The sequence below is a fragment of the Nerophis lumbriciformis genome, unplaced genomic scaffold (genome assembly GCF_033978685.3).
Source record: "Nerophis lumbriciformis unplaced genomic scaffold, RoL_Nlum_v2.1 HiC_scaffold_78, whole genome shotgun sequence".
In the NCBI taxonomy this organism is placed as follows: Eukaryota; Metazoa; Chordata; class Actinopteri; order Syngnathiformes; family Syngnathidae; genus Nerophis; species Nerophis lumbriciformis.
Window position 1 is genome coordinate 40,001 of NW_027316619.1, and position 10,000 is coordinate 50,000.

Here is a 10,000-nt window from a genome sequence, read left to right on the forward strand (position 1 = left end):
GCAAAATTGTCCCTCTCCTCGCTGGAAGTCCAAAAAAAAGGCGTGAATTTGACTAAGTGTCTAGGAGCATTTCCCTTTAAGAAGGCCGACCTGCTATGGTTCTCCACCTGGGTCAGGAAAGCAAAATTGTCCCTCTCCTCGCTGGAAGTCCAAAAAAAAGGCGTAAATTTGACTAAGTGCCTAGGAGGATGTCCCTTTAAGAAGGCTGACCTGCTATGGTTCTCCACCCGGGTACGGAAAGCAAAATTAGTCCCTCTCCTCGCTGGAAGTCCAAAAAAAAGGCGTAAATTTGACTAAGTGCCTAGGAGGATGTCCCTTTAAGAAGGCTGACCTGCTATGGTTCTCCACCCGGGTACGGAAAGCAAAATTAGTCCCTCTCCTCGCTGGAAGTCCAAAAAAAAAGGTGTAAATTTGACTAAGTGCCTAGGAGGATGTCCCTTTAAGAAGGCCGACGTGCTATGGTCCTCCACCTGGGTCAGGAACGCAAAATTGTCCCTCTCCTCGCTGGAAGTCCAAAAAAAAGGCGTGAATTTGACTAAGTGTCTAGGAGGATGTCCCTTTAAGAAGGCTGACCTGCTATGGTTCTCCACCCGGGTACGGAAAGCAAAATTAGTCCCTCTCCTCGCTGGAAGTCCAAAAAAAAGTCGTAAATTTGACTAAGTGCCTAGGAGGATGTCCCTTTAAGAAGGCCGACGTGCTATGGTTCTCCACCTGGGTCAGGAACGCAAAATTGTCCCTCTCCTCGCTGGAAGTCCAAAAAAAAGGCGTGAATTTGACTAAGTGCCTAGGAGGATGTCCCTTTAAGAAGGCTGACCTGCTATGGTTCTCCACCCGGGTACGGAAAGCAAAATTAGTCCCTCTCCTCGCTGGAAGTCCAAAAAAAAGGCGTAAATTTGACTAAGTGCCTAGGAGGATGTCCCTTTAAGAAGGCTGACCTGCTATGGTTCTCCACCCGGGTACGGAAAGCAAAATTAGTCCCTCTCCTCGCTGGAAGTCCAAAAAAAAGGCGTAAATTTGACTAAGTGCCTAGGAGGATGTCCCTTTAAGAAGGCTGACCTGCTATGGTTCTCCACCCGGGTACGGAAAGCAAAATTAGTCCCTCTCCTCGCTGGAAGTCCAAAAAAAAGGCGTAAATTTGACTAAGTGCCTAGGAGCATTTCCCTTTAAGAAGGCCGACCTGCTATGGTTCTCCACCCGGGTCTGGAACTCAAAATTAGTCCCTCTCCTAGTTGGAAGTCATCAAAAAAAGGCGGAAATTTGACTAAGTGCCATCATTTTAGAGTACCAGGACTATAGCTGGGGAATTGGAGCCCTCCGGTGGACACTCGCTGCAAATGCACCCTGAATTAAACACATTATTTCCAGTTCTTTTGGGGCCCTATTTTCAGACGTTGTGGAGCCCTCCAGTGGACTCCCGCCTCCAATGCACCCCCCAAATTAAAGACATCACCCCCCAAACTAAAGACATTATTTCCAGTTCTTTTGGGGGCCTGTTTTCAGCCGGTTTGGCGTATTTCCTTGACGCCGGGGAGTCCTACAGGTGTTCCCGGGGAATGAGAGGCCTTTTGTGGGCCAGAAAGAGTGGGGAACCCTTGGAGCCCCTATTTTCAGACAGTTTGGCTTATTTCGGTGACGCCGGGGCGTCCATCACGTCTTCCCGGGGAATGAGAGGCCTTTTGTGGCCATATGTCAACAAAAGAGTGGGGAAATGGAGCCCTCCGGTGGACTCCCGCTGCAAATGCACCCCCCAAATTAAATACATTAATTCCAGGCCTTTTGGGGCCCTATATTCAGACGGTGTGGAGCCCTCCAGTGGACTCCCGCCTCCAATGCACCCCCATAATTATAGACATCACCCCCCAAATTAAAGACATTATTTCCAGTTCTTTTGGGCCCCTATTTTCAGCCGGTTTGGCGTATTTCCTTGACGCCGGGGAGTCCTACAGGTGTTCCCGGGGAATGAGAGGCCTTTTGTGGGCCAGAAAGAGTGGGGAACCCTTGGAGCCCCTATTTTCAGACAGTTTGGCTTATTTCGGTGACGCCGGGGCGTCCATCAGGTCTTCCCGGGGAATGAGAGGCCTTTTGTGGCCATATGTCAACAAAAGAGTGGGGAAATGGAGCCCTCCGGTGGACTCCCGCTGCAAATGCACCCCCCAAATTAAATACATTAATTCCAGGCCTTTTGGGGCCCTATATTCAGACGGTGTGGAGCCCTCCAGTGGACTCCCGCCTCCAATGCACCCCCATAATTATAGACATCACCCCCCAAATTAAACACATCATTTCCAGTTCTTTTGGGCCCCTATTTTCAGACGGTTTGGCGTATTTCCTTGACGCCGGGGAGTCCTACAGGTGTTCCCGGGGAATGAGAGGCCTTTTGTGGGCCAGAAAGAGTGGGGAACCCCTGGAGCCCCTATTTTCAGACAGTTTGGCTTATTTCGGTGACGCCGGGGCGTCCATCAGGTCTTCCCGGGGAATGAGAGGCCTTTTGTGGCCATATGTCAACAAAAGAGTGGGGAAATGGAGCCCTCCGGTGGACTCCCGCTGCAAATGCACCCCCCAAATGAAATACATTAATTCCAGGCCTTTTGGGGCCCTATATTCAGACGGTGTGTAGCCCTCCAGTGGACTCCCGCCTCCAATGCACCCCCCAAATTAAAGACATCACCCCCCAAATTAAAGGCATCATTTCCAGTTCTTTTGGGGCCCTATTTTCAGACAGTTTGGCGTATTTCCTTGACGCCGGGGAGTCCTACAGGTGTTCCCGGGGAATGAGAGGCCTTTTGTGGGCCAGAAAGAGTGGGGAACCCTTGGAGCCCCTATTTTCAGACAGTTTGGCTTATTTCGGTGACGCCGGGGGGGTCCTTCAGGTCTCCCCGGGGAATGAGAGGCCTTTTGGGGCCATACATAGGTCAACAAAAGAGTGGGGAATTGGAGCCCTCCGGTGGACTCCCGCTGCAAATGCACCCCCCAAATGAAATACATTAATTCCAGGCCTTTTGGGGCCCTATATTCAGACGGTGTGTAGCCCTCCAGTGGACTCCCGCCTCCAATGCACCCCCCAAATTAAAGACATCACCCCCCAAATTAAAGGCATCATTTCCAGTTCTTTTGGGGCCCTATTTTCAGACAGTTTGGCGTATTTCCTTGACGCCGGGGAGTCCTACAGGTGTTCCCGGGGAATGAGAGGCCTTTTGTGGGCCAGAAAGAGTGGGGAACCCTTGGAGCCCCTATTTTCAGACAGTTTGGCTTATTTCGGTGACGCCGGGGCGTCCATCAGGTCTTCCCGGGGAATGAGAGGCCTTTTGTGGCCATATGTCAACAAAAGAGTGGGGAAATGGAGCCCTCCGGTGGACTCCCGCTGCAAATGCACCCCCCAAATTAAATACATTAATTCCAGGCCTTTTGGGGCCCTATATTCAGACGTTGTGGAGCCCTCCAGTGGACTCCCGCCTCCAATGCACCCCCCAAATTAAAGACATCACCCCCCAAATTAAAGGCATCATTTCCAGTTCTTTTGGGGCCCTATTTTCAGACGTTTTGGCGTATTTCCTTGACGCCGGGGAGTCCTACAGGTGTTCCCGGGGAATGAGAGGCCTTTTGTGGGCCAGAAAGAGTGGGGAACACTTGGAGCCCCTATTTTCAGACAGTTTGCCGTATTTCGGTGACGCCGGGGCGTCCATCAGGTCTTCCCGGGGAATGTGAGGCCTTTCGTGGGCCATATTTTCAGACAGAAAAAAAAGAAAAGTAACCCTTACACTACAAAGGACAGCGGGGAAACGCCCCCCAGCAAAGTCACAGGGGAAGTGGGGTAGACAAGTGGAGAGTGTCTGGGGAAAAGTCCACAAAATGATCAAAAATCACACACAGGTACGAGTGCCACAAGTCCCGCCGCGTCCCACCCGAGTCCGAGGTGCCCCCCACATGCCCAAAACGCACCCAGCAAAGGCGCACTGTGATTGGGAAGAAAAGTTGGAAAAGTGGGCAAAAGTCCGGAAAAATGACCAAAAACCACACCCAGGTTAGAGCCCCACACGTCCTGCAGTCGCACCCGAGTCCTGGGATGCCCAACATGTCCAAAAAAATCAAAAAAAGCCCAAAAAATCAAAAAAAATCCCCGGGCCGTATCTTGGACGCCGGCGTACCGCGTTCGGCCCTCGTGCCGTAGTTTGGCGACCGATTGTAAAAATTTGCCGCGACCGGCTAGTTTTTTTCCTTGGAGTAAATAGAGAGTAGATCCAGCAGAAAATATGCACTATAAACAAAGAGAGGGAGTTTGGAGGGGGGCAAAAACGCCCTCTTGGAACTTTTGCAGCAGCACACATCAAACTAGCGGGGAGAAGGCATGCATAGCAAAAGGCCACGAAATGATCCAAAATCACACCCAGGTTCGAGTCCCACAAGTCCCGCCGCGTTCCACCGGTGTCCCGGGGGTGCCTGGCATGTTTTGGTCCAAAATCACACCCAGGTTCGAGTCCCACAAGTCCCGCCGCGTTCCACCAGGGTCTCGGGGTGCCTACAATGTCCACAACGCACCCAGCAAAGGCGCACTGTGATTGGGAAGAAAAGTTGGGAAAGTGGGCAAAAGTCCCGAATTTGGTCCAAAATCACACCCAGGTTCGAGTCCCACAAGTCCCGCCGCGTTCCACCAGGGTCTCGGGGTGCCTACAATGTCCACAACGCACCCAGCAAAGGCGCACTGTGATTGGGAAGAAAAGTTGGGAAAGTGGGCAAAAGTCCCGAATTTGGTCCAAAATCACACCCAGGTTCGAGTCCCACAAGTCCCGCCGCGTTCCACCAGGGTTCCGGGGTGCCTACAATGTCCACAACGCACCCAGCAAAGGCGCACTGTGATTGGGAAGAAAAGTTGGGAAAGTGGGCAAAAGTCCCGAATTTGGTCCAAAATCACACCCAGGTTCGAGTCCCACAAGTCCCGCCGCGTTCCACCAGGGTTCCGGGGTGCCTACAATGTCCACGACGCACCCAGCAAAGGCGCACTGTGATTGGGAAGAAAAGTTGGGAAAGTGGGCAAAAGTCCCGAATTTGGTCCAAAATCACACCCAGGTTCGAGTCCCACAAGTCCCGCCGCGTTCCACCAGGGTTCCGGGGTGCCTGACATGTCCACGACGCACCCAGCAAAGGCGCACTGTGATTGGGAAGAAAAGTTGGGAAAGTGGGCAAAAGTCCCGAATTTGGTCCAAAATCACACCCAGGTTCGAGTCCCACAAGTCCCGCCGCGTTCCACCAGGGTTCCGGGGTGCCTACAATGTCCACAACGCACCCAGCAAAGGCGCACTGTGATTGGGAAGAAAAGTTGGGAAAGTGGGCAAAAGTCCCGAATTTGGTCCAAAATCACACCCAGGTTCGAGTCCCACAAGTCCCGCCGCGTTCCACCAGGGTTCCGGGGTGCCTACAATGTCCACAACGCACCCAGCAAAGGCGCACTGTGATTGGGAAGAAAAGTTGGGAAAGTGGGCAAAAGTCCCGAATTTGGTCCAAAATCACACCCAGGTTCGAGTCCCGCAAGTCCCGCCGCGTTCCACCAGTGTCTCGGGGTGCCTACAATGTCCACAACGCACCCAGCAAAGGCGCACTGTGATTGGGAAGAAAAGTTGGGAAAGTGGGCAAAAGTCCCGAATTTGGTCCAAAATCACACCCAGGTTCGAGTCCCACAAGTCCCGCCGCGTTCCACCAGGGTTCCGGGGTGCCTACAATGTCCACGACGCACCCAGCAAAGGCGCACTGTGATTGGGAAGAAAAGTTGGGAAAGTGGGCAAAAGTCCCGAATTTGGTCCAAAATCACACCCAGGTTCGAGTCCCACAAGTCCCGCCGCGTTCCACCAGGGTTCCGGGGGTGCCTGGCATGTCCACAACTTACCCAGCAAAGGCGCACTGTGATTGGGAAGAAAAGTTGGGAAAGTGGGCAAAAGTCCCGAATTTGGTCCAAAATCACACCCAGGTTCGAGTCCCACAAGTCCCGCCGCGTTCCACCAGTGTTCCGGGGTGCCTGACATGTCCAAGACGCACCCAGCAAAGGCGCACTGTGATTGGGAAGAAAAGTTGGGAAAGTGGGCAAAAGTCCCGAATTTGGTCCAAAATCACACCCAGGTTCGAGTCCCACAAGTCCCGCCGCGTTCCACCAGGGTTCAGGGGCGCCTACAATGTCCACAACTTACCCAGCAAAGGCGCACTGTGATTGGGAAGAAAAGTTGGGAAAGTGGGCAAAAGTCCCGAATTTGGTCCAAAATCACACCCAGGTTCGAGTCCCACAAGTCCCGCCGCGTTCCACCAGGGTTCCGGGGTGCCTACAATGTCCACAACGCACCCAGCAAAGGCGCACTGTGATTGGGAAGAAAAGTTGGGAAAGTGGGCAAAAGTCCCGAATTTGGTCCAAAATCACACCCAGGTTCGAGTCCCACAAGTCCCGCCGCGTTCCACCAGGGTTCCGGGGTGCCTACAATGTCCACAACGCACCCAGCAAAGGCGCACTGTGATTGGGAAGAAAAGTTGGGAAAGTGGGCAAAAGTCCCGAATTTGGTCCAAAATCACACCCAGGTTCGAGTCCCACAAGTCCCGCCGCGTTCCACCAGGGTTCCGGGGTGCCTACAATGTCCACAACGCACCCAGCAAAGGCGCACTGTGATTGGGAAGAAAAGTTGGGATAGTGGGCAAAAGTCCCGAATTTGGTCCAAAATCACACCCAGGTTCGAGTCCCACAAGTCCCGCCGCGTTCCACCAGTGTCTCGGGGTGCCTACAATGTCCACAACGCACCCAGCAAAGGCGCACTGTGATTGGGAAGAAAAGTTGGGAAAGTGGGCAAAAGTCCCGAATTTGGTCCAAAATCACACCCAGGTTCGAGTCCCACAAGTCCCGCCGCGTTCCACCAGGGTTCCGGGGTGCCTGACATGTCCACGACGCACCCAGCAAAGGCGCACTGTGATTGGGAAGAAAAGTTGGGAAAGTGGGCAAAAGTCCCGAATTTGGTCCAAAATCACACCCAGGTTCGAGTCCCACAAGTCCCGCCGCGTTCCACCAGGGTTCCGGGGTGCCTACAATGTCCACAACGCACCCAGCAAAGGCGCACTGTGATTGGGAAGAAAAGTTGGGAAAGTGGGCAAAAGTCCCGAATTTGGTCCAAAATCACACCCAGGTTCGAGTCCCGCAAGTCCCGTCGCGTTCCATCAGAGTGCCGGGGTGCCTACAATGTCCACAACGCACCCAGCAAAGGTGCACTGTGATTGGGAAGAAAAGTTGGGAAAGTGGGCAAAAGTCCCGAATTTGATCCAAAAGCACACCCAGGTTCGAGTCCCACAAGTCCCGCCGCGTTCCACCAGTGTCTCGGGGTGCCTACAATGTCCACAACTTACCCAGCAAAGGCGCACTGTGATTGGGAAGAAAAGTTGGGAAAGTGGGCAAAAGTCCCGAATTTGGTCCAAAATCACACCCAGGTTCGAGTCCCACAAGTCCCGCCGCGTTCCACCAGGGTTCCGGGGTGCCTACAATGTCCACAACGCACCCAGCAAAGGCGCACTGTGATTGGGAAGAAAAGTTGGGAAAGTGGGCAAAAATCCCGAATTCTGTCCAAAATCACACCCAGGTTCGAGTCCCACAAGTCCCGCCGCGTTCCACCAGGGTTCCGGGGTGCCTACAATGTCCACGACGCACCCAGCAAAGGCGCACTGTGATTGGGAAGAAAAGTTGGGAAAGTGGGCAAAAGTCCCGAATTTGGTCCAAAATCACACCCAGGTTCGAGTCCCACAAGTCCCGCCGCGTTCCACCAGTGTCTCGGGGTGCCTACAATGTCCACAACGCACCCAGCAAAGGCGCACTGTGATTGGGAAGAAAAGTTGGGAAAGTGGGCAAAAGTCCCGAATTTGGTCCAAAATCACACCCAGGTTCGAGTCCCACAAGTCCCGCCGCGTTCCACCAGGGTTCCGGGGTGCCTGGCATGTCCACAACTTACCCAGCAAAGGCGCACTGTGATTGGGAAGAAAAGTTGGGAAAGTGGGCAAAAGTCCCGAATTTGATCCAAAATTATGCCCGGGTTGGAGTACCACGAGTCCGGCCGCGTTCCACCGGTGTCCCGGGGGTGCCTGGCATGTCCACAACTTACCCAGCAAAGGCGCACTGTGATTGGGAAGAAAAGTTGGGAAAGTGGGCAAAAGTCCCGAATTTGATCCAAAATTATGCCCGGGTTGGAGTACCACGAGTCCGGCCGCGTTCCACCGGTGTCCCGGGGGTGCCTGCCATGTCCACAACTTACCCAGCAAAGGCGCACTGTGATTCAGAAGAAAAGTTGGGAAAGTGGGGAAAAAAAGGACCGGAAAATATCCAAAATTATGCCCGGGTTGGAGTACCACGAGTCCGGCCGCGTTCCACCGGTGTCCCGGGGGTGCCTGCCATGTCCACAACTTACCCAGCAAAGGCGCACTGTGATTCAGAAGAAAAGTTGGGAAAGTGGGGAAAAAAAGGACCGGAAAATATCCAAAATTATGCCCGGGTTGGAGTACCACGAGTCCGGCCGCGTTCCACCGGTGTCCCGGGGGTGCCTGGCACGTCCACAACTTACCCAGCAAAGGCGCACTGTCAGTGGGGAAGACCAAACATGTCTCGGATTTTTTCCAAGTACCTTAACGAGAGAGGCTAAAAAGCACCTGTTTTTACCTTCTCTCGTTGTTGTACTTAGAAAAAAAACGAGAAAATAAAAAATCTGGGTTTTTTTCTAAGTACCTTAACGAGAGAGGCTAAAAAAAACCATTTTTTACCTTCTCTCGTTGTTGTACTTAGAAAAAAAACGAGAAAAAAAATTTTCCCCATTCATTTCAATGGGAGTTCATTTTTTTTTTGGGATTTTTTCTAAGTACCTTAACGAGAGAGGCTTAATTTTTCACCTACTTTTTACCTTCTCTCGATTTTTCGTTTTTTACCTGGTCGACCAAAACACCTCCATCTCGTTACTATGTGCACCATGTCTGACAGGCTGAAATCACAGGGAACGCGTCCGAGTCAAAGTGAGCTATTTTCGGACACAAATATGGTGTTTTTCCCCTCTATCCTCTGGTTCTTTTTTCAAACTGATCTTCCAGCATCTGAGCGACAGGGGCTCATGCAGACACCTGTGTCCGCCCGAGGGGCGCCTTCCCGGACACATATATGGTGCTTCCCCCCTCTTTACCCCGGTCCTTTTTCAAACTGATCTTCCAGCATCTGAGCGACAGGGGCTCATGCAGACACCTGTGTCCGCCCGAGGGGCGCCTTCCCGGACACATATATGGTGCTTTCCCCCTCTTTACCCCGGTCCTTTTTCAAACTGCTCTTCCAGCATCTGAGCGACAGGGGCTCATGCAGACACCTGTGTCCGCCCGAGGGGCGCCTTCCTGGACACATATATGGTGCTTTCCCCCTCTTTACCCCGGTCCTTTTTCAAACTGCTCTTCCAGCTTCTGAGCGACAGGGGCTCATGCAGACACCTGTGTCCGCCTAAGGGGCGCTATCTCGGACACATTTTCAACTTTTCCCGCATGAATGAAATCCTGGAACTGATTCCACCCAGGTACTTAGGGCTTCCAGGGCTTGAGCGACAGGGGCTCTGTCCGGAGCGTGTGTCCGCCTAGGGGGCGCTGTCTCGGACACATTTTCAACTTTTCCCGCATGGATGAAATCCTGGAACTGATTCCACCCAGGTACTTAGGACTTCCAGGGCTTGAGCGACAGGGGCTCTGTCCGGAGCGTGTGTCCGCCTAGGGGGCGCTGTCCCGGACACATTTTCAACTTTTCCCGCATGAATGAAATCCTGGAACTGATTCCACCCAGGTACTTAGGACTTCCAGGGCTTGAGCGACAGGGGCTCTGTCCGGAGCGTGTGTCCGCCTAGGGGGCGCTGTCCCGGACACATTTTCAACTTTTCCCGCATGGATGAAATCCTGGAACTGATTCCACCCAGGTACTTAGGGCTTCCAGGGCTTGAGCGACAGGGGCTCTGTCCGGAGCGTGTGTCCG